At 37.4% G+C, this 26,250-nt stretch overlaps 1 protein-coding gene, 1 long non-coding RNA gene and 1 pseudogene across 3 annotated transcripts in view; 1 reads left to right on the top strand and 2 right to left on the bottom strand.

The window, feature by feature from the left end:
* nt5dc1 (5'-nucleotidase domain containing 1) overlaps positions 1-26,250 on the bottom strand; it is a 163,770-nt gene that overhangs the window by 117,051 nt on the left and 20,469 nt on the right. The window lies entirely within an intron of this gene.
* Positions 2,023-3,872, bottom strand: LOC148153183 (uncharacterized). The gene is made up of 2 exons (XR_015761860.1): positions 3,561-3,872; positions 2,023-3,235 (listed from the first exon to the last, which is right to left on the bottom strand). It is a non-coding gene; the product is annotated as an uncharacterized LOC148153183 (long non-coding RNA).
* On the top strand, positions 5,800-7,722 carry LOC148153182 (uncharacterized; annotated as a pseudogene).

Genomic DNA, 26,250 nt, shown 5'->3' with positions numbered 1-26,250 from the left:
ATTAACGTACAGTAGTTGACAGTTAAACAAAAGTTTTACAATTATTGAAAGCAAAAAATGTTAACAAATCTCACAAAATTCAGTCAATTTCACATGTAGGTATTGACTGGAACTTCCAAAATTCAGGAAATTAGGATTAATTTATGAGTGCACCTCTGCACTATTTAGCAGTAATTTTTAAGCTACGGCTTCTGATAAGCTAAATATAAGAAACAGCTGTTGAAAACAATGCATCCTTTTTTATCCACTTTGCAATTATGCGTCTACTTTGTGTTGTTCTCAATTCTCAATACAATTCCAATAAAATTAATTGAAGATTGTGTCTATAATGTGACAACATGCTGGGTGGTTGAAGGACTATGAATACACCCTGTGTGTAACAAACAAATGTAGCAGTCATTAATCTAACTTAAAACTGCTCATGCACATATAGAAGTAATTGATAGTAGCTGACATTTGACTCATGTGATGACTAACATTTAAAGGTGGCTGGAAAAAAGCAATAACGCTGGATACGGCTCACAGAGGTTTGCAGCAGTACGAGTTCCTTTTAAAGTCAACATTTGTTGGATTTCAAAGGCTGTGGCTGAATTAAACTGCAAACAAAAGCATCAAATTAACTCAACTTGCCAGTTTGTAGACTAATTTAGACCAATGGCTTGTGGCACGGATGACTTCAGTGTCTATTTTAAACCTTTATGAAGCCATAAAACACATGGATACAGTTGCTATGTCAACATGCAAGAGGGCCATGTGCATGCTTGACGAGGCCTTCTAAGCTGACTGTGGGTATGAGATGCAGGGTTTCCCACAGAAAACTTGCTAAGTCCAGATGGCCGCCATGTTTTTTATATTAAAAAACGCTGCGTCCACAGGAAATGTAAAAATATTACTGGGTAAGTGGACTTCTTATAAATAATATTAGTGACTGTCTGCTAGTGTTGTGATCCTTAACAGAGTTTGCAGAAAAGTAAACGAGGTCACCAACATCACATACAAAAAAATAATGTCAGAAGACTCAATAAATGCATGAAGAAATGATTTACAATCACAGAACTGGAAAGTGTAGTATGAAGAAAAAAATATTTATAAAACTGTGGAGATATTTCTAAAGATATTCAAAGCACTTTATGATAAAAACTGTCCAACTGTGCTTCTTAAATACAGACACAAAGATAAGCCATGGATTACTGAAGGATTATAGAATGCATGTAAGAAAAAGAATAATCTATATAAACAATTTATTAAAATGCTTGAAGCAGAGAAAAACCTATAAAAATAAAGTACTCATGACAAAATGTAAGAAATATTATTAAAAAACAAAACATTAAAGGTATATGGAAAACTTTATATAGCTTGACAAGAAAGAATTCTTCTGAAACTACTCACCCAGAATATTGTATCTATAATGACAAAACCTTGAATGAAATGGGTGGGATAGTGAATGGATTTAAAGAATATTTTGTAAATGTGGAGTCTAAGTTAGCAGAACAAATAAATGACTCAAACCTACAGGATGGGGACACTCTGGAAAATTATATAATACGAAATATATCAACTATGTACCTGAAACTTGTAGACAAAATAGAAATTAAGAAAATAGTTAACCAATGTAACAATAAAAATGACCTGGAATGAAATTAACATGTCACTTATTAAGAAGATAATCGATGATGTTGCAGACCCACTGACTTCCATCTGGTTAACACTTTGACGGGGTGTGAATAAAACTGTCATGACACCGTCATAAAGATGACATAACACCTGTCATGAACATCAATAAGTCTTCATGAATATTTATGACTGTTGTCATAAAATGTCATTCAGTAAATCATGAGACTTTAATGCAAAGTTGACATTATTGAAAATGTTTTTGTTATGACAACTTGACATTAACCAAGAATCATCACGTCATAAATATGTCATAATGTCATTAAATGTTATTACACTGTCAAAAGTTTTAAAACAGAACTTAATATTTCCCCTACCTGAAATAAAGTGGAACAAGTAGGACCAACAATAAAGATTTCATTAAGCTTTATTACACTGTCAAATTATTTAATATCGGAGTCATTAATAATTCCTCTTACATCAAGTGGAAGAAGTAGCACCAGTTAAGAAGGCGTCAAGTGTTATTACAGTGTCATTAATATTAACTCTTACCTCAAAGTGAAACAAGTAGCAACAATTATAAAGATGTCATTAATTATCATTACAGTGTCAAATGCTATATTAACATAGTCATTAATGTTAAGTCTTACCTCAAGTGAAGTGAAAAACACTGGACTACTAAAAACTACCATCATAGCTGTAGAAAAAGCCCTTTGTACAGCAAATGATTACTTGTTCTTCAAACAGAGGGTTATTCTGTAACTTAAGAAAATAGGTTCTTTCAACTCTTACAACTTTCAACTCTCAACATTTTTTGCTGTACGTCAGCCATCTCCTTCGTAATAGTCTTCCTGTAATGCTCTGAAAACAGGAGATCTTCTTCTTGTCTTCATTTCCTGGAAGCAGCTCTTTGAAGGTGTCCAGAAATGCTCAGAAATTACAGCTGTTCTTGCAATAGTTAATCATGGCGAAAGCCTTTTCATGAATTCAAACTTGGTGAATCTCTTCTGGACATTCTCATAGTCGGTGATGACTCAATTCATTGTGGTCACTTAAAAAAAGAACAAAAACAAATAAACAAAAAATGTAATGTGATCCTAATTCAGCATTTATTTAAAAACCATTCCAAAAATGTCCCTTGCTGCACACTGTCAGAATGGTAGACTGGCAGACAAATGCCTAGTTAACATGACTGGTTGTTATAAAGTGCAATACAATTATTTCTTAATACAAGTGGAATAATAACTGGAGCTGAACAAAATTATTCTGATCAAATATTTGTCTGGCAGAAGTTCAGACAGACTGAAACTGTTGTTATTCAGATTGAATCATTTAATGTATAGTTTTAGGCACATGAATGCATCTTATTACTTAATGAGCATTCTAAATTATTTCCAACCAGATACTCTAGCTCATTGAAGTTTGCAAGAAGTTTATAAATAAATAAATTGATTAAACACCAGTTTTTAGTTGTCTAAAACATAACTTGTTAACTCAGCTAGGGTTAGTGTCTTTCTCTGGTGGCTGGTCCTTATTATCATCCTCCACACTCGTAGCATGTCTTCATTAGCCAACTTTGTCCTCCCCACCATGTGTCCTTAGGCTAGCCTGGGTCTTCATGTGGCTAAACTTGCCAAAGCAAAGAACACAAACTCTGTGTCACATCAGCCAAGTCGCTAAATAATGCACATGAAGGATAACTTTGACTAATATATTAGCTTTTAATTTGCTAGATTAAAATTGGAGGAGGAAAAAACAACTTGCCTGTCTTTAAAATATATTTAATATTAAGGGCTAACGTTACAGTAATTGTGTTTAATAACTTTATCTAACATTAACTTACAGCAAGGTAGGATTGGCTTGAATTGCTTATAGCTAACATTACAGAGAAAGAGAACATAGTCAATGTTATTTTCTCAAAGAAAATGTAAAGTTAATAAGACACATACCTGATATGTATTAGGTATCAAACTTCGGCTTCTTTTTAAACAGGAGGTCTGGCCGTTATAACTTGTGTTAGGTTTGCGCCACAATATGGAAGATTTCTTCTTCACCAACAAACTGCACGCCTGTTCGTGGACTGCTGCCTCTCACTGGTGGAGATGGTGTATTGCACTATTTAAAACAGCCTTAAATAATGTTTCAAATGCTAAGTTCAAAAGTGCTTTGTAGACATCTTGCTGTAAAACTTCTGATCAATTAGAAATGTAAGACTAAACATAATGGCAGAGGAATATAATATTACCAGATAAAGCTACATAATTTTTAAAGTTTAATCGGTAATACTTTTAGAACAAATCTATGACAGATCACGATTTCTTGGTTAATGTCAAGTTGTCATAATGAAGACATTTTGAATAATGTCAACTTTGCATTAAAAATGTCATTATTTACCAAAGGACATTTTATGACAACAGTCATAAATATTCATGAAGACTTATTGATGTTCATGACAGGTGTTATGTCATGTTTATGACAATGTCATGTTAGTCTCATTCACGCCCAGTCAAATAAAGTGTTACCTTCATTGGCAACTTGTCATTCATAACTGGAACATTTTCAAATACAATGAAAATTGCAAAGGTTATTCCCTTATTTATATATGGCTGATAAGCATATACTAATTATAGACCTGTGTCCTGACTTTTGTCAATTCTCTAAAATACTAGAAATAGTGGTTAGTAAAAGGTTAGATAATTTTATTCAAAAGCAAAGCATTGTCAATATGGCCTTAGAGAAAACAGATCAACTTCATTGGGACTGAAGGTATTAACAGAAGATATTAGACAGTATGGATAAAGGAAATTTGCAATTGGTGTATTCCTAGCTCTCAAAAAAGCTGTTGATATCATCAATCATTACATCTTACTAAAAAACTGGAACGGTATGTAACTAGGGGGGTAGCATTAAACTGGCTTAGAAGCTATATTGGACAAAGAAAACAATTTGTAGAATTAGGTAATCAAAAATCAGATTTATTATACATAACTTGTTGGGTTCTGCAAATAAAATCATTCGAAAAGAGGCAATCAGGATTTTATTTGCAGATGATACTAGTATCTTCTGTATGGAAAAAAGTCCAACTCTCAGAGGTGCTCAATACAGAAATAAAAACACTACAACATTGGTTTAAAAACAATAAAGTATCACTTAATTTAGATAAAACTAAATTCATGATATTTGGAAACTGTAATAAACAAGAAAATTATGCAATCAAAATAATTATTGACAGTGTTGATTTACAATGAGTCCATGAAATCAAACTTCTGGGTGTCATAATAGATGATAAATTTAGCTGGAAACCACAAATCTGCCAAGTAAAATTAAAACTACCCAAAAGTGTTGTTGTTCTGAGGGGAACAAGATTTGTCCTGGAATACAAATCTTTGTTTATTTTGTATAACACACTCATTGTACCATGTTTGACATATTGTGTGGAAGTTTGGGGCAATACATACAAAACAAATTTACAAATTTGTTATGTCATACAAAAAATATTAATCCAAATACTACATAAAGTGGGATATTGGGAACATGCAAATATATTTTTTAAATCAACTATACTGAGATTCTGGGACCTTGTAACATTTAAAACTACACTTCATGTTTAAAACCATCAACTTCCACACAATATACAAAAAATATTTTGTGACAGAAAGGGGTATTATAAATTAAGAGAAGGATATAAAAAAAACTATATATATATATATATATATATATATATATATATATATATATATATATATATATAACACCTTAACACCAGAGCAATAGAGGCTCAGATCTACCACACCAGACAAGACCCATGGTGTAGGTTGGTAATGAAGAACCAACCAGATATTGTGGTGGTGGATAAAGAACAGAGGAAAGCCGTTGTGGTGGATGTAGCAATACCAAGTGACCACAACATCAGGAAAAAGGAGAAACTGGAGAAATACCAGGGCACCAGAGAGGAACTGGAGAAGGCCTGGAAGGTGAAGACCACCGTGGTGCCTGTGGTCATCGGGGCCCTCGGGGCAGTCACCCCCAAACTGGAGCAGTGGCTCAAACAGATCCCAGGAACAACATCAGACATCTCAGTCCAGAAATGTGCAGTTCTAGGCACAGCCAAGATACTGCGCAGAACCCTCAAGCTCCCAGGCCTCTGGTAGAGGACTGGAGTCTCCATCCCGAGCTGATCGCTCAAATATGGAGCAGATTCGGCAGAGCGGCTGTGGACCTGTTTCCTACGCGGGAGAACGCGCAGTGCCAGCTGTGGTTCTCACTGAGTCCTCAAGAGGACCCACCATTGGGGTGGACGCCTTCGCTCACAGCCCATAGCCAAAAATGCTCCTTTATGCTTTTCCCCCAGTTCTACTGATTCCAAGGCTCCTGGACTGAGTTCAGGAGGAACAACTGTCAGTAATCCTGGATCGCTGGAATGCAGCGTGGTTTCCCAGTCTGCAGCAGCTGGTGTCAGGTCGACCGTGGAACCTGCCATAGAGGAAGTGCTCCTCCAGGCCGGGTGAGCAATCAGGAGCCACCCAGAAATAGGGCAGCATCTCTGGGTCTGGCAGCTGAACGGGAGCACCTAGAAAGCTCGGTCTCCCTCAGGATGTGGTGCGCACCATTCAGGGCACATGAGGCGCTTCTACCACAGTGTTATATGCTTCGAAGTGGTCAATCTATCAACGCTGGTGCGCGGGAGAGAGGGCGGAGCCCATTGCATGTCCTTTAGGCTGATTGCTGTCATTTCTTCAGCAGCTGATGGACAGAAACTTAGCTTTCAGCACCATTAAAACATATGCTGGAGCTATTTCCTCCTGCCATGAGGGTTTTGGTGACAGAAAGATCTCTAATCACCCGCTGATGAAGCGGTTTCTGAGAGGTGTGCTCAGAAGCTGTTGGAGCTGAAATACTATTTAAAGGAGTTGTTTTCTGGAAGGACTTGGCCTCGAACTAGGTCACTTTGACCTGACTCCCTTCCTTCCATTTGCATGCAAAGCGCAAATGGAGCCAGAATTTACTGGAAAGGATGTCTGTTTGTACAAGATAAAATCAACAATTTGAGATAAATTGTCCTATTCAGCAATTCTGAAATGGAGCAGATGTTGAGTTCGTGAGGTCCAAAATATTTTAAAGGTCGTCCAATACACACTCAGTATAAAGCGTGCCAGAATCTTTCTGCAAAACAACAGTAGCACGCCATTGGTTGAAACTTTCCAACACACTGATGAAGATGAGAAGGTATAAAACAAGTCGATATTAAGACTTCAGGGAGATTTTTTGTGACAAGACAATGACAATGAAGATTTTGTACTGAACTGAAGAAACTGTAACGAGGTATCCGTGGTAGTGTAATAAATCTCCGGCTCGTCTATGGCCTAGCAGCAAGAACTACGTCTCTGTGCGTTATTTCCTTTACTTAGATATTTAAGAGTATAGCCATCTTTCAAATCTTCAATAAAGCAAACCAGTGTCACGTCCACTTGTTTCTCTGTGGGATTTAACACTGGTCCTGCACGCTCTGGTTGAAGCTCCATTTGAGCCTTTAGCCCAGGCTCCTCTGAAGGTCCTGTCTTGTAAAACTGCTCTGCTGTTGATCCTCACGTCTGCAAAGAGAGTGAGCGATTTATCCACTCTCTCTGTTACTCCCTCTCCTCTCAGAATACAAGCCGACGTCAGCTCAGCTGTGCTGCTTCCCAATCCTGCTTTTACTCATAGAAGCATGACAAGCTCGTTCAGATCAAGGGAGATATCTCTGGAGGGTTCTTATCCCCCTCCTCATAAATCTGAGACAGAAGCTGCTTCTCATGTTCTCTGCCCCGTGCGCATGCTCTCTTGTTATGTGGCGCTCATGTCTGCACTGCGTCATTCTCAGCGTCTGTTCGCGCTTTACAGAGATAACTCAGTGGGGCGTCCTGTCTGCCCAGCGTCTTTCTCACCGCTTGTGTGAGGCCATCTCACAGGCTTGCACTTCTTCTGGATTGGATCCTCCAGAGAATCTGAGAGCTCACTCCACCAGAGGGATTTCATCCGTGGAGGTTTGTGCACATTTGTAACAAAAATGCAGAAAGTGGGTGTCAGAGTTCTGCGTGGAGGAATGTCTGTGGAGGACATTTGCACGGCAGCTTCCTGGTCATCTCCGTGCTCATTTATTCGGTTTTACCTGTGTGATGTTCCCACGTTCTCTATGACCCATTCTGTCCTCAGAATCCTGAGAGAATAATTATTTTTGTCACGCTTATTTACAAAGCATTTGAGAACAACATGGTTGTCCAAAGTGCTCTGTAATAAGTTACCTGTTCTGTTCATTGTTACACTGTTACAGTTCGTAACGTTCGTTGTTCCTGTTCACAGCAGCAGGTCTGTTTGTCTCAATCTTTTTGACCAGATGTCATTCTCTCTGGTCTTCTGCTGTATGGGAGGCCAGGAGTGTGTAATTACACACTCTAGGCTGAGACTGTTTTTGTTATATGCGAGCAGATGCTTCATGGTGGTGGTCTGGATGGACCCAGTGAGGCATAGACTACATCCTGCTTCACCTTTAACCCACTAGCGATATCCTTAAAGGGCAAAGCCTATACTCATAGAATCTGGGGTTACAATACGAACCAACATTTGTACTACATTTAAGGTTGCCTACATACAGTCAAGGAAGACATTTAAAACACAAAGTCTGCTGTATTTTTATTGCTCAAACACAACACGTGCAATTTCTGAAGATATTCAGTTGCACATTCCTTAGTTATAAATAACTGTTAATATTGTACTGCTTGTTGCCGTCATTTGTTTTTGATGTTTTATCTTTGCATGAATCTAGGTGCTTCAATTGTTTCTTATTTTGCTGTTGTTGCACCGGAGTTTCACCCGTTATTCTTTTATGGTAAAATGGCTACATATCAGTTCTCTAATTAAATGGTTACAAACTATTAATTGTACAGGACATAAAAATGAACAATAAACTTGAAGAAAACAATAGTGCTGGCTATATGTCTGCATAGGTCTAAAACTTGTAAGTAAGTCTTTAATTTACACAACTCTTCCAGTTATTTATAATTGTGTATGTCTGGATGATAAAAAAAAAGTGTTTGTATACATATAAAGTAATGTCCGCTTTAAATAATTCATTCTGTGTATGTAACTTAAACACTAGTAGGTCTGTGTATAGCACATAAATGTAACACATACATTTAAGTGCTATACACACAAATGTATAGCACATATACATTTATCTACTATAAGCTATAACATCTGATTACTTTTCCCAGAGAACAGAAGAGGAACATGGCTGACATGATGGTGAACAATGAGAACCGTCAGAACAACAACTGGATCTCCTTCAGGAGGAAGCAGCTACCAGCAGAGATGGCAGAGCTCCATGAAGAGGGTTGAGGCAAACAGAAGAAAAATAAATGCTGTTGTGCTCTCAATTAACAAAGTCTCTTTTTTATACCAACTCCACACATTATTTTACATACAGTTTGTATGGCATCATGGTCCTAATACAATCAAGGTCCTAATACAATCCTCCCAAAAATGTGGAGCTTTAGCCAGAGTGAAAATAACATTATATTATATAAATATGTCATTGACACTTAACATTGTAGATTACCATCCGAAACTGAATACGTTATTCAGCAAACCAAACATTTTGACATTATTATCAGGGTTTCTATTAACAAGAACCCTAAATACAAATCATGTTTGTTAGTTTCTAGTTTATACGACATCATTCTATCCACTCACTGTTTATCTGTCTTCCTGCAGAATCTTCAATGTAAGAAAGGGAGAAAATGTGTCCAAAACCTGTAACCTTAATTAGTGATAATTAAGACTGAGTTTAAACTTTTATTTCTTTGTGACCAAAATGTGAAAACATGGATCTAGAACCAGTCAGATTAGAATGAATACGGCTTTATTTGTTCTCAGCTATAACTTGGACATCAAATGAATCATAATTAAACTATTGAGAAGTTAAAAACTACAGATTGTTAATGCACTTCTACTCTATAAGAAAATGAGACATTTTTTTTTTAATCAGAAATGTTTCATCAGCATATTGAGCTCATGTGATTCCTGCTCCAGAAAGGTGAAGGTCTCTGGACATCCTGAAGGTAAACACCGACCAGCAGTCAGGAAGACGGACACTGATGAGACGTCCTACAACTCAGAGGAGCAGGAAGAACCACGATGGTCTGCAGCGGCAGTTTACCAACATGAAAACACATTGTGAATGTGCGGCACCCACACGCAATTCTGACACTTGCAACAACCTGGCTAACATTAGCGCATATATATTTGGCACTGTATTACAAGTTTTATAGTAGTTTAATACAAAAGTCATCGTTAGCTCACCCTACAACATCTGAGTCACCTGCTTTCCGCCCACTGCAAGGTGAAGATCAGCTGTCCTCCTTGACACAATTGCAGCATTCCTCCCACCGTGCATTTTCTTGAAGTCACAATCAGGGTATAAAACAATAGCTCAGCTCTCTCTTCTTCTTTTGTAACAGAAAAACAACAACTCCTGTTAGGTCGCATAGTAATGAAGCACAGCACATGCCGTCTGGAGGCGGGGCGCTACACCCCCAACTGTCAGGAGACATCACCCTGCTGCAGAGCGGAGCCACCAGTGGAAACACGTTCACTCCGAAGTAGAGACGAGCTGAACCGGGCTGCTGCAGTAGAGCAGGTGGAAAAGGGTCAGTACTCTCTGCTAGGCTACAGTTCCTTCCTCACACTGGAGACTGCTGTTAATGTTTAGGCTAGTTAGCATGTCCACCAAAGACTAAAGATAACATTTTCTCATAACGGTAAGTTGTCTCCCTGTAATTAGCACATTAAGCAGTACATACACAAGAGTGATTGACGACACTATGACCCTCCTCCTGGCTCTGATCTCTTGTCTGTGTATTTCAGCAGATGGCAGTAGGACTATAGGGAGGGGGCAAAGGAGTTCCATTTTTTCACAGATTATCTGTACCATCATATACTGACACAACATGGTTAAAATTTTCAGGAATATATATAAAAAAAGATGTTTTTTGTTGTTTTAAATTTTCTATTGCAGCTTCAAAAGCTTAGTTACATGTCTTGTACATTTCAGCTTCAAATGAAGAACTTTATGTTTATTAGATGGTAAATAAATATTTACAAGTCAACATCGCCTTTATGAATAGTGATTAAAAAAATTAACTTGTAAAACTTTCATGTGATGTTGAGAATTTGGGTGCACTTGTATGCTGGTGCACCAGTGCCACCAGTGCAAGACTAGCCTTGAGCCTTGTGGACTGATAAGAAAACAAAGGTACCAGTCAAAAAGTACAAAAAGGTTTCAAACATTTCACAACAGTGCTAATGAAACCGATGGATATCTGAAGATGTATGTTTAAATCCAGATGTTAACTTTCCTGGAATGTAGTAGCCCAAATAAAAGAAACCACTCTGCAATTTTCCTAAAGGGAGTTTACGGTAGGCCCTATTTAAGCTCCTAATGGCTGTAATGGCTTTCATTGAAAGCAAGTTTACATCCATTTACACAATCTATTCATCAACTGTGGTCCAAGTCAAACCAGAGATATTTACCCAGCAAGTGAGACAAGAACTATTCATAACTTGCTCATTTGTACTCGCTGGGTTTATGCTGGATTTGGAGAGAAAAACACAACTGCCACTGAACTTCCATACACATTGTTCCCACTCTGTCAAGAATGACTGAAGAAAATTCTTTCCAGCCCAGCAACTAAACTGACAAAAATAACAATAACAAGAGCAGCCAGGTGACAGAAGTCCAGCCATAGTCTATTCAGGACACAAACCACCAGGACTGTTTTACATTAGATTGCAATAAAGATAAGACGACAGCATGGAGTGAATCCAGTACACTAAAGGTTTAGGTTCCCCATGTTCTTCGCTTTTACAGTCACTGTTAAGGAGAAAGATATCAACCGCTGTAAGTTTTGTGTGGCTGTCCATGTGCAGACATAGAAGTCAACATGAAAATGTAGTTTGCAATGCAAAGTGTTGGACACAGTTTGCCAGCCTCCTATCTCTACCAGAACAGCCAGTTCAAACTGTCTACAATGTCTTGAAAAAATATTCTTACTTAATTTTTTTTTTTTTCACTTTTTTGTTTAATAAAGACTTTGACAAATTATAATCTAAAAAAGTGTGGAATGCATTTGCATTTAAGCTCCAGCTGAGTCAATATTTTAGAACAACCTTTTGGTGCATTTAGACCTGCTAGATATATCTCCAACAGTTGTACACATCTTGACACTGACATTTTTGCCAGTTCGTCGTTGCAAAATAGTTCAAGCTCAGACAAACTAAATAGAGAGCGTCTATGAATAGCCATTTTTATGTTTTCCCACAAATTATCTGATACATTTAGGTCTGGACTTTGAACCATTCTAAAACATTGGTATACACCAGGTCTTTTGTATTCAGTTCTATTAATTCAAAAATCCCTTATTTATTCCAAAGGTAAAGTAAAATATCTGAATTCATATCTTCAAACAGTTGTTGTGGATGGTGATGCTGTGGACACAAAAGATCTCTGGTAGCAGTCTGTCTTACAATGTATTGAAGAAGCCTCAGACTAAAGACTGTTACTGTATTACAGTTCCATGCTAACAGCTCAATATCCAGGCAGCAGAAATGGCATTCCATAGTAACATGTCCTGAATGACCCCATCAGTTTTTAGCAGCTCTGCTAATTCACCTCCTTTGCTGTTGCTGCTAATCTTTAATTTTCTTTCAGTCCTGCTAATTAGCTGTTCTTGGTTATAAAAACAACATCTTGTTGCCATGGTTGCGAATCATAATTGTCCAAAAGTAAAGAAGTAAGAGCAAAAATCTTTCAAACTGCACAGCTTGAAAGCTGTGCAGGCAAATGTCAGTGTCAAGATGTGTACAACTGTTGGAGATATATCTAGCAGGTCTAAATGCACCAAAAGGTTGTTCTAAAATATTGACTCAGCTGGAGCTTAATGCAAATGCATTCCACAAACAGGCAAAATCTATATATTTAATAAAATTCCACACACACACACACACACATACACAAAAAAGAGCTACCATTACAGAGTTGCCACTATGAGCACTAGAAAATTACATTCTGTCATCAGCTTTGACCAACTTTCCTGTCCCTGTTGAAGGAAAGCATATCCAAAGCATGATGCCGCCACCTTTGCATTTAGGCCGAGAAGTTTTAATTCCACTGAGCTCAAATTTGGTGATATATATATATATATATATATATATATATATATATATATATATATATATATATAAATACATATATATGTATATATATATATATAAAATCAGATTATATATATATAATCCGATTATATTATAATCGGACATACAAATCTAGACCCCCTGCATGTTATTGTTTATGTAAGGAAATTTCGTGCATGCGTACAATGCTGGAGGGCAAAAAGATTATTCTTTAACATCTGATGCTTAGCCGCGCTGCCGCCGCAGAATAATTCCGTGATCTCAATCAAACTTAGACATGTAGATATTATTCATTTCGTGCTGTGCTTAACAGCAAAGGGAGAAACCGTTAAAGTACAACTCAAAACCACGTCTTTCTCGCTCTCTGTATCAGCGCAGCTACTGTATGGCAAGCTAGCTATAACTGTCTCTTACTCTGCAGTTGTGGAGTCACAATGTCTGGGTTCATGAGCGCCCCCAGCGATGAGGCACGAGAACTGCCTGCCTCACCTCGAATCTGTTCTCTGCCGTTTCTGATCGTACCTCAGCAACGAAACACGATACACACACAGTTGGTGACAATAAAAACACAGTACATTAAATACATAAGCTAAATTATGGAAAATCAGTCCATATATTAAATGTTTTTTTAGCCATTTTATTGGCGACGTACAGACAGGAGGAGCATGCTCTCATAGAATGGCAACCGGTGCAGTTAGCGAGAGGTTGATCAATCCCAGGTGAGGCTCAGCTCACTGCTGCCTCATCGGCTTCTCTTCCAAGCATTTGAATGGGAAAATGCGAAAATTCAGCAATTTTGAAGAAAAAGCACATCAGATTTGGTTAAATTAAATGAAAAATAGGTACTTTATAGTACAAACCACAGGGTGAAAATATTGCAATTCTGTGGGCACAATGCCTTATCGATGTCAGAGGAAAATGGCCAGACTGGTTTGAGCTGATGTATCAGCAACAGTAACACAAATAACCACTCACAACAACTGGGGTAAGCAGTGTGCATTTCTGAACGCACAACATGTCGAACCTTGAGGCGGATGGGCTACTGCAGCAGTAGACCACACTGGGTGCCACTACTGTCAGCTAAGAACAGGAAACTGAGGCCACAATTTACACAGGCTCACCAAAATTGGACAATAGAAGATGGGAAATAACGTTGCCTGGTCTGATGAGCCTTGATTTCTGCTATGATATTCAGATAATAGGGTCAGAAACAACATGAAAGCATTGATGCTTCCTGCCTTGTATCAATGGTTCAATGGTTCAGGCTATATAAAATATAACAGACTAGTCTGTAGATTGTGGGCTTAGTCAATTGTTTACTTTGCCTCTTTTTGTACTCGTATTGTTCAGAGAGAAGATAAACTGTTCTTTCTCTCTGGAAAGACTGTTGGTCATTTTGAAATGAGTTTAAGCTCACAGATTTCTTTGATGTGGTTAAATAAGATGTTATACATGTTTAAAATAATGTTTCATGCAAAGTTGTATATTGTTTTTTAACCATTGAATTTAGAATGCTTATTTTGTGGTGCTTTTCTGGATTTTTATTGTAGGATCCACTTAATAAGCTCACTACTGTTGTTTCTTTCTGGTATAAAGTCTTTATTTTGTCGTTCTCAATTTGGGGAACTTTAAAAAAAAAATAAAGAAAGCCGTTTGAATTACACTGAATTCCAAATGATTATGCAAGTGATATTTTTCCAGATTTTCCTAAATGGTCAATGCAAATGATGGTAAGTATAACTTTCAAGCCATGATATATTTATATATTACAGTTATAAATCAAATTTTTCTGAACAAACCTCCCAGTGAGAACAGTATTTTTTTTTTCAAAAAAACTGAAAATGCACTGTTCCAAATTATTAGGCACAGCAGATTTTCTAAACATTTTATGGATTATTAATAATCCATAAAATTACTATTAATAATGATTTTCATTCAGTCAGGACTTTACGCTGATTCTAGCCACATGCTAGATTCTAGTAAAGCATTAATTAATGCCTGATATTAAAATTAGGTAACTGGACTTGTAGCCATTATTTTGGGTTACAAGTCCAAAATAATGGCTTTCTGCCTGTGAGCCTGGATAGGGGTGGCTGAACAGTAGGTTCATGCACCGCAAGCCTCTGGAGGATCCGACACCTTGAGGTTCCAGAGGCACCAGCAGATTCAAATAACTGTTTCCTGCTTTGTAAGGACATTTTAACCCAGTGGTCCCCAACCTTTTTTTACAGCGGACCAGTCAAGACTTGGAAATTTTGTTGCGGCCCGGGGGCGGGGGGAGGGGTGAACCATCAGATAAGGCTTCTGCATGTTGGTGTTCCCGCCAAATCCTGAATCTGCCCAATTTGGGTTGTCTTGGCCCTTTTATCGCAGCCTGTGGGGTTTACCCTGACTGGGAACGAGAATACAACCTGTTGAATGTGACAGGTAGCCAATCAGAAAGCGCGGTGACGTCAGAACAGAGGGGAATCCCAAACAGCTGACATATCGCGCAACTGTGAGTCCGGTGGATATCGGAGATGATATGTGGAAATGTTTATTATTATTTGTAAAGGTCATTATTATATATTATTATGTTTATTCAGTTAAAAATGTTAACTATGAAAAAACATAGTCACCTCCAAATCATAGTGCAGCAAATAGAGCGGCTGCTCCCGTCGTCTTTTATCCACCGCCTTTTCTTTTTGTTTCTTTTATCTCTTAAAATGAGTCCACAAACTGTCACTATTGTTTCTACATCGTCATCCGTGTTTGGTCATTCTAAATTCCCGTATGCTATGTTGGGGGTTTTACTGGATTATCCTCTGGAATCGGGATGTTCGTGAGTGGAATTGGTTCTTGTGTGGTTTGTTGCTCCTGCCTTGTGGCTGAACATGAACCGATCGAACCTGTTGTACTTTTATCAGCTCTGTGGTCACAGAGGTTTGGAGAATCGGCCGACAGTTCCTAAATCTTGCCGTTTAAACCAGACTTAAGACTCACAAGCTCTACTCATTTCCTCTCGACCACTGCCCAAACCCTCTCTGACTCTGGTCGCTATGGTAACGTTTATATATCCCTTCAAAATAAGATACAGATGTGCCACAAAAACGAACATTTTACTTTCGTGAAAATTTTAACTCACGATAATGACTAACGGAGCCCTGGAGTGGATGTGCAGATTAATCCTCTGATCTTTTGAATTTTCTCTGAAAAGTAACTGGAAAACTTGTCGCAGGCATTAGATTGAAGTTCAGGTGGCAGCGTCACAGGAGGATTTGTGAGCCTGTCAACAGTAGCAAATAGAGCTCGAGCATTGTTAAGGTTTTTGTTTATTAGATTTATTAGATTTAAGTAGATTTCCTTTAATTGAGCTCACCAGACAAACTAATCAACCCAGCTCTCTGAAATTAATCATAGTGATTCAAAGAGCCCTGACACACAATATCATCTATAAATTTAATAGCACAACAAAAAAATTTAATATTTATGACACTTAAATCCAATTTGCATAATAATTTGGAACACTGTGTAATTGCTTTGATAACATATTTCACAAGTGCCTTCTTTTATTTTATTTATGCCAAATTGAACAAAAATGAATGCTGCTGCACCTGAGGACAGTCAGGACATAAAGCCCACCTCCATTTTTTATAGTTGAATGTATTTACCTCATTCTTCTACACTTGGTCACATACATACACACATATATATATACACAAACATTACAAGCTCAATGCATCATTCCTCCAAGGATCACAACTGATTGTGGTCAGTGATTGCAGTAAAATTCTTCAATAGGTCAGACTGGCTCAATGGTCAAATCCAGTTTAAAATCTACTAAACCTCTGACTGCAGAGTTTGTGTCACATTAAAACTGCTCTTAATTTGGTGTTGGTGCTTCAGTCACTCCAGGACATCTAAACTGTGACATTTCTGGGGTCTGTTTGTGGGTTTTGGTAGCAGTTGTGTGTTTCTTCCACTGCATAAGGTTTTCGTGGTATCAAGCTTTTTAGCACAGAATGAACAGAGCCTGGTATGGGTTAGTAACAGAAGTGAGCCGGTGGCAAAATAGAATGTTCTCCAGCCAACAGGTGACAAATTTGCACTTACCCATGACTGAGGCAAAAAACCTAGTTAGTTATCTAGTTAGCAAGGCTACATTAGGAGCTTGTTACTGGTAACCTCAACCACCACAAGTCACAGAATGCATCGAAGATGTCTACTTGTGACTCAGATTTTTGCCAGAAATGTCCCGCTCAAGATAAAAAAAATAATAATAATAAAAAACAGCATAAGGTTAAATAGTCCTGCCACCGTAAAATTTAAGACCTGCTTTTAAATTAACTTAAAAACTTAATTTAAGCTTTTAAATTAACTTAAGACATGTTAAGGCCTTAATTTTAAATAGATTGTGTCAAGTTTTTAAGGATGTGCAAATACCCTGCATTGAAATACAATAAAAATTGTGTTTGTCATGAGACGAAATGCAAGATTCAAGGAGTACTTGTACAAGGCACAATGTCTGCTTCAGCATCAAATGAAGGGATCCAATTGTAAAAACAGAACCATCAATTAATTAGGTGGTTTATTTTCTAGGTTTTAAAGAAAGAATGACCTGTTAGCTTCTTCTGCTCTGAGTCAAATGGTTTCTCTTTGACTATCACATTCAGCACATGCAGGCCAAAGAAACATCTCCTCCCAGAAAAATCACTATCTGATAAAGAATGTTTGGAGAATCTTCCCTAGGGACTGGGGAGTTCTGCATAACAAGATTAAACAACAGGAAACACGCTGCCTGTTCATTGATGGGCTGCTGTGACTTCACCCTTTAACCAGAAATTAAAATTCATTCCTTTGCTGAGTCTCTAAATTATTATTTTTTTTTTGATGTAACGAAATGTGAATATCTTTGCCAGCTGCTTTCCATTTTTGTCTGTGTGCACCATAATTATTCTGAGCCCTGCGTAATTTGGTAAACACTTCTTCCACAAAAACACACACATAATAGCACTGGAGCTGTTAAGACTTTGGGTTTGGCCTCCAACACCTTTCACCGCTAACGCCGCCTCCATAGTGAGTTGGCAGCTGGTTCTACTCTGCTGTGCATCCCAGAGACACTGAATCAGGGGAATGCATGGGAGGTGGTTAGGCTATGAACTTTTTGTACAACAGACAAAACAAGAGTTTTATAGTGATGGCTGAAGCTCTTCTGCACAACACATGCCATTATCACTGACCTTTATTTGACCATTTTCTATTGTGACTCAGAGCTGCGTGTGGATTTCTCTTTACTGATATTTTTGGCATTGAAAACAAAGATTTATTTGGTCTCATGGAACTCAGCCTGGATAAAAGTTTTACATTTCAGTAAAATTGTGGAAACCTTAAACTCTGTACAATATATGCTGTACCACAAACAAGTTTCTAGTCCTGGGTTTGACTAACAGAATGTGTGAGTTACTAGCACTTTTCTTGTGAAGTCTCACATTGTAAGCTGCACAAATATAACAAGTCATGTGCAATCTAGTCAGACCTGTGATGAAATGTACCTTGTTATGGGTCTGAGTAATGCCAAATAACATTAGAAGGAAAGCCAGTAAAGTTTTTGTAACCATTTAAAACATGGACATAACTGCCTTCATATGGACTATTCTGGAATCCAACATTGTGTTATTTTTATTGTTTCTTTTTTTGTGTGAACAGTGGACCCCTGCCTATTCATGGAATCAGCTACACCAGTATTTTTCAAACTTTTTTCAGTTCAAGGACCACTTAACCATTTTAACAAACAGTCATGGACCACCTAACTTGAAATTGCCCCACAAATAACATAACATCTTAATATATAGAAGCTGAAATGAAAATACTAGTCTCTTAACACACTTTTGTCATGAATAATTCTACTCAAGGCATTTTGAGTGACTGTGGTCTCTAAATGCCAGTCACTCAATACCAGTGAATACCTGTGAATCATTATGTATTTTGATTTTCTTTTTAAAAAAGGTATTTAATTAAATTACAGATTCTACCTTTACTTCATAAAAGATTGACTACCATAGGTATGATTTAAAAATAAACATCTGTTGGTTTTCCCCAGAAAACTTGCTAAGCCCAATGGTCAAACTCCACCAGGTCCCCTTGTTTTTTTGTATTAAATGTTATGTTCACAGGGAATGTAAACATATTACTGAATAATTATGTTACTAGAAGACACTATGGTGTCTTCTAGTAACCAGTGGTGGAGAAAGTACTCAAAAAATGTACTCAAGTAAAAGTAAAACTACCACATTAACATTTTACTTAAGTAAAAGTAAAAAAGTACTGGCTTTTAAAAATACTAAAGTATTAAAAGTAAAAGTACTTGCTGAATGCATTACCTAATCGCTAATATCATTAAGTGTACTGATCGTATTCAGTTTTAATACATCAGAAATGTGCCATTTTAATGAACAATGCCACAGATAAAGCATGTTTTATTTGTGTTTACTCTGTAACATAATATTTGATTCTATGCATCATAATTTCAGAGATGGAAACATCTCGTCTCCTGTCCTAACATAGCATGAACTTCACTTGTTTTTTTGCCTCTAGTGGCATTTATTTTGAAAGAAATCCAACAGAAAGGGAATGGAAAGAAGGTGGGTGGAGGAGGACATGCAACCGAGGAGCCACTTAGCAGAGTTGTAGTCAAGACCACCGAACCTGAGACCAAGACCAGCACCCAGTGCTAAATGACACAATAAAATTAAGTTTACCTATCAAAATTGCTTCTCTAACTGATATGAAAGATCCACATTCCCATTAAAACACCAAGATATTAAATACTTAGAGGTGAAATAAATTTAAGCGGTATCAATTCAAACTCTTCTTCATTCTGTTTTGCTTTCATCTCTGTGCCACAATACACAGAGCTCTCCTGCCGCCCTAAAAAAACTAACGCCCTGGGCGGTTGTCCATATTGCCAGTGTCAGAAACCACAACTGTCTGAACCATTAAACATAGCAATTAATGGTAAACAACGCTCAACTATGAACACTGTCCAAGGCGCAATAAGCAAGAAGTAACCAAGCAGAAGGAGGTGACTGTTCTCATCCTCCCTCCTGCTGCAACGTCTGCCACCATGACAGGAGACGAAAACAATGAGCAATGAGCATGCTGTGTTCTTGCCTTCTTGTTTTATTTATTCACCAATTATATATATATATATATATATATATATATATATATATATATATATATATATATATATATATATATATATAAATAATAATTCCCTTCTCACCCACCGCGGGTGGTCTCTCTCTCTCTCTCTCTCTACCAGAGGTCTGGGAGCTTCAGGTTCTCCTCCAGTATCTTGGCTGTGCCTAGAACTGCACATTTCTGGACTGAGATGTCTGATGTTGTTCCTGGGATCTGTTTGAGCCACTGCTCCAGTTTGGGGGTGACTGCCCCGAGGGCCCCGATGACCACAGGCACCACGGTGGTCTTCACCTTCCAGGCCTTCTCCAGTTCCTCTCTGAGGCCCTGGTATTTCTCCAGTTTCTCGTGCTCCTTTTTCCTGATGTTGTGGTCACTTGGTATTGCTACATCCACCACAACGGCTTTCCTCTGTTGTTTATTCACCACCACAATATCCGGTTGGTTCTCCATTACCATTTTGTCTGTCTGGATCGGGAAGTCCCACAGGATCTTAGCTCGGTCATTCTCCACCACCTTTGGGGGTGTTCCCCACTTTGATCTCGGGGCTTCCAGTCCATATTCTGCACAGATGTTCCTGTGCAGAATATATATATATATATATATATATATATATATATATATATATATATATATATATATATATATATATATATATATATATATATATATTTATGAAATAAAATAATAATAGCTACTGCAGTGTACGCACGCACAGCATTACAAGAACAAAGAACGCTCTCAGTGAGGCTTCAGTCCTATAAAGATCCGTCCAGAAGAATCGGACCGTTCCTGAATGTCATATCACTATATAGCCAACTTTGGTCACAGCGTTGTCCCATATATATATATATATATACACCTCAGTCAACACCTCCACACAATAATTCAGCGCATGAGTGAAACTTTTTTTCATCGCAGATGCAACATATGTGTCTCTGTACAGCTAGCTTTGCTAGCATCACATCCACAGATCTTACCTTTCTTTAAGCTTTCCTTCCAAGTGACGCTAAAAGTTGGACTAAGTCCCCACCGTCTGTGAAAGCGAAGCGCTGCTGATTTTACATGTTGCCATACCTTATGATTTATGCAGCGCTATTATATTACTGACGATAGACCCTTTTCACAGTGATGTCAGACAATGGCCGCCGTAACTCGAAGAGGTGTATCTTTACTTCCGGTGTGATTTTGCCTCAGGAAACCTGACTGAAAAATTCACGGATTTTTTTAGTGAATTTTTTTATTATTTCTTAAGGATATAATAAAAGGTAAGGTTAATAACAGTATTTACATGTTAGATAGCCTTTATCAGTCATTGTCAATTCACCATTCTCTGACTGTGTATAAAATAAACAGCCTCCGAGAGTTAAACCAGCTAGCAGCAGCTTTAGCCACAGTTGGGAAAATATATACACCGCTGTCTGTCAGTGTTGTAACATTAAAAGGTTCACTTTCTATATTAACTTTAATAAAACAGTATTTACATGTTAGATAGCCTTTATCAGTCATTGTCAATTCACCATTTTCTGACAGTGTATAAAATAAACAGCCTCCGATCGGAGAGTAAACCAGCTAGCAGCAGCTTTAGCCACAGTTAGGAAACGTATACACCCCTGCCTGTCAGTGCTGTGTTGTTAAAAGTTTCACTAAAACCAGTTACATCTTCCAACACTGTTGTTTAGAAAAGCATTTTAAATATTGATTTAAGCGCTATCTGCCAAATAATTTACATATTCTGATGTGATTCATAATTTCTCATATTGTTTTGTTCATCTTTCTCAACAGTAGCCTACCTAGCCTACCATATCTGGGATGGTCTTGTTCCTCTGTCCATGGCAGGTTCAGTCAATCAGCTGTGGGACATCTGCTGCCTAGTCAAACTATCATGGGCCTCTTGATTTAAAAGGAGAAACCAGTACAGAGCCTCCCTGCTCCTGCAAGTCACACTTCTTGGATGAACACTCAATACTGCTAGCAGCTGTTAGAAATGAAATCTTTGTGTATCTATCCTGCAATTAATATATATATGTATCTATTAATAAATGAATTGATGTTGTGTAGAGTTCTGTAAAAACTATTGTAAATAGCTTCTCTTGAGTAATCTACATATGTGCAACTTTTACATTTAAATTGCTTTTTCTTTGTAAATCTTACACATCTGGAGGAGAGGAAATGCTAAAATTAAAGCTGCTATTGTGGACCAAATACATAAGGTTTGTGGTTGTTTCTTTAAAACATCTATGTAATAATAATTATATTAAACACTGTACATGGTTACTACATTATACAAACATAATTATCACAGTTAATTTAAGTCATTGATAGGAAAAAATGTATTTACAAAAGCATATCAATTTTATTTCAACATTATGAACTCAGGGTTTACAACTTAAGAATACATCCAGGTAGGGTCCTTGGTGGGTGCCAGTCTGCAGTGAACTGGTGGATGACAGAGGCAGTGGTAAACTGTAGTGAGCAGTTTGAAGCAGAAGTCCCACCATGTGATCCACAGGGTTTTCCCACCTGAGCACAAAACGTCATGCACTTTGTTTCCACAGGTACCACAGCAGAATCAAGTGTAACCTGTTAAAAGGGATATGAAGTTATTATTCCTATGTTATCAATTTTCTACAACCGCAGGAAAACAGAGTATAAGAAACTTAACCTTCTAATCATAACTTTTGATAAATATTCATTGAAGAAATGTGAAGTTAATGAGCTAATATATATATATATATATATATATATATATATATATATATATATATATATATATATATATATATAGACAGATGGCTCATCACATTTCTCCAATGAAACGTTAATAGTTAATATCTATCCATCTATCCATCTATCTATCCATCCATCTATCTATAACAGCGTCTTCCTCCTCATGTCTCTATCTTAGCAGGAGTTTAACTTCTCAGGATGTGATGGAGCAGCGGGTGTTTGGCAGAACTGTCAAGTTTTGGACTTGTGGCTACAGGTAATGTCTCTACTGAGCGGGTGGTGAAACTAGCGTTAGTGAGGAGGGGTTAATACTATCATGCATTTTACATGACGGGTGGCAACCCCAGTCTATGCTATAAAAATCTGATTAAGATTAGAGCCTAAATACGTTTTATTTCTAAAACAGAAAGGCTACGTAATGTTAGCCAGCTAACAAATTAATAATTGCTAGGATAGCAATTACTATTGCTATCCTAGCATATCAACTAACAGCTAGAAAAAACCAAAACACATACCTTCGTAGTCAAACTGGTGTCAGTCAGCGAGGAATTTGTCCAGTTTAGATTATGTTGGTGAAGAAAAATTATTTGCAAATAGTGATATATCTTCAAATCGTATTTGTAGCAGCTGCTTTAGAGTCCAGAAACAGTGTTAACTCCACACACCGGAACTAAAGATACACTGGATCGAGTCAAAACGGATGTTGTCTGACGTCATGTGAAAAGGGTCTATGATGATCACACAGACATCTTCTCCCGCTCAGAGGAAACACTGTGCATGTCTTGGAGCTCCGCGTGCGAGTAAAGGTGGAGGCGATGGGTGACAACAGACACTAAGTCACGTTATTGCTTGGATTTTACGGCGCCACCTTAAGTCCCTGAACTTCACATTTTAACGGACAAAAAGTGCAACGCGACTTGGATGTAACGAGTAACGCAACAGTTTTGCAGAAATGTAGTGAAGTAGAAAGTACAGATACTTACTGTAAAATGTAGTGGAGTAAAAGTAGAAAGTATCCATTATTAAATCTACTTAAGTAAAGTACAGATACACGAAAAATGTACTTAAGTACCACCCACCACTGGTTGAGATTATGTTGTACACAACATAATCTAGGATTATGTTGTGGCTCAACAATGTCTTCCAGGGATTTAAAATTAGTTCAAAATCGGGTCACTCCTGGGAAGGTTCTCCACTGTTACATGTTTCCTCAATTAGTAGATAATGGTTCTCAGTGTGGTTTACTGGAGTCCCAAAGCTTTAGAAATGACTTCATAATGCTTAGAAATCAAGGATTTTGTTTTTAAATTATATGATGTGCTGCTTTTTAAGATTTGTTTCCTACATCATTGTCTGGCAGGTTTAAAGACATTTTGATTCTACAAAATAATGTGAATGTGACTTGTGACATTGAGCTTAGCTTTTCAAAGAAAGAGGTTATTCACAGCTAATTTATGATTTATCAAGAGGAGTAATCACTTTTTTCCCTAAGGCCAGGTTTAGTTGGGTAGATGTTTCCCCTTATTAAATAAAATCTATATTTCAAACATTTTCTATTCACTTTTGTATAATTTTTGCCTTATAATTAAATTAGCTTGATGATTAGAAACATTACACTTCTCTAAAGAAAATCAAAAACAGATGAAATTTGTGAGGCGGAAAATGCTTTTTCACATTACTGTCACCAAATTGTCACTGTTTCATAACATCACTAAAAGCAGCATCTGAACCACAATAGATATACATACAATAGGTATACTCTAACCACAGTACTTTTAATTATGTGAAAAAAATGTCATTTTTAATAGAAACTAAAGATACATGGTGTCAAAAGACTTAAAGTATCTTGTTCTTCAAGCTAACATTTACTATTATTTCTACTGGGCGATTCAAAACAAGGGGTAAGCTCTACGAATCCATGAATCTTTTCATAAATTCCTGCTGGCTGATGAAAAAAAAAAACAAAACACAGAATGATAATGCCTCCACCTTGCTTTGCATGTAGATAGAGTATTTAGGGGAATCGTTTCCTGGCCCCACAGTGATTTCTATGTAGACAAAACAACTTTGGTCCCACCTAACCAAAGCACCCTTTTACATGCTGTGTGCAAATTGGTTTTATATTAGGACTTTCTATGCTACTCTTCTATAGAAGCCAGAGTTATGGAGAGTTTGCAGAAATGTAAAATAAAACAATAAATAAATTCATACTTTGCAGTTATACACCAAATTGCTTCATTAATTTCTATATATTTTTGACTTGTTCAGCAATTTTCAGCCTTGTGTTGTTTTTTTTATAGTAACATAGGCTGAGAAATCTGATGTGAGAAATCAACACATTTCATGAGTTGTTGAGAGAGACACATTGTAACATCTACTCTTAGCTGGGGGAATTTAAACTGAAGTGGGAGGAGCTGTAAAAATGAAAAGGTCTTTATGGCACTCCTGCTTTGATTAAGATAATTAGCACTCATTACCTGCTCCTAAAATAAATCCTAAAATCACAGCAAAATCTGATTTGGTAACTTGAGAGTTCAACATCTGGAGCTTTTCATTCTGGTTTCACATGGATCATAATTTTATAATGACTCCTTAGACAAAACCTTAAGAAAAGCTTTTTGGGTCCTATGTTGAATTTCATATGGCCTCAAGTTAGTCAAGCTTCCAACCATGATTTTTGTCTCCGAGTCCCCATAATTGCAGCCATTGCAGCCAGGAGGTCCAGCTTTAGACTTTCCATTCATAAAGTTCTCATGCCTTTGTGTGGCACATTGCGTTTATTAAAACGCAAAATCTAACCCTCTGTCACTTCCCAACTCAAACACGCTATCTTTAGCTGCTGCTTCCTGCTTTCCTTTACAGGCTACAGCTCATCAACCTGCAATTATTTCCTCTTTCACTCTGGCTCCAGGGTGTCCTCAAACCTCTTGGACCAAATAAAGTCAAAGTAAAGGCTAAAAGAGAAAACTGTGATACAGAAAAGACCAAGGCTCAAGTTGTAGGTTTTCCACAATGCTTCAATCACACTAAATAAATAACTTTTAATTCTTGAAGTGTCAGCTCAACTATAGGGTGTGGGAGATGTTTCTAATCAGCAGCAGTAAGTAATGTAACCACCACTGAGCAAGATAAACCATAAACAAGCCACAACATGCTGGCTAAATCCCAGCTGATCCATCATTTAACTTAAATCCTTTCAAAGATGCACTGCTAACATCTTTGCACCAGACATCACAGTGTGTACAAAGATGGTGTTCAGTCTAAATGACAAAGTCCTCAGCATGTGAAGAAGGAAAAGTAAATGAGGTAATGTAACTTTTTAAAGATTTCAAAAGTTAGTTATAGGTTACACTATGAGGTTACCTGAACATACTGAAGGACCAGTCAATACCCGAACATGACAATGCTGGAAGTCACTGGGTTCAACTTGTAAAAGAGTGGTTCAGGGAAAATGAGACGCTTTCACACACAGAATGGCCTCCACAGTGTCCGGATCTCAACCTC

This window comes from Poecilia mexicana, unplaced genomic scaffold, assembly GCF_051168715.1.
Source record: "Poecilia mexicana isolate PSO_F unplaced genomic scaffold, ASM5116871v1 scaffold_21, whole genome shotgun sequence".
NCBI classification, from domain to species: domain Eukaryota; kingdom Metazoa; phylum Chordata; class Actinopteri; order Cyprinodontiformes; family Poeciliidae; genus Poecilia; species Poecilia mexicana.
Note: the sequence above shows the minus strand (reverse complement) of the source record. Positions and strands in the feature narration are given on the sequence as shown.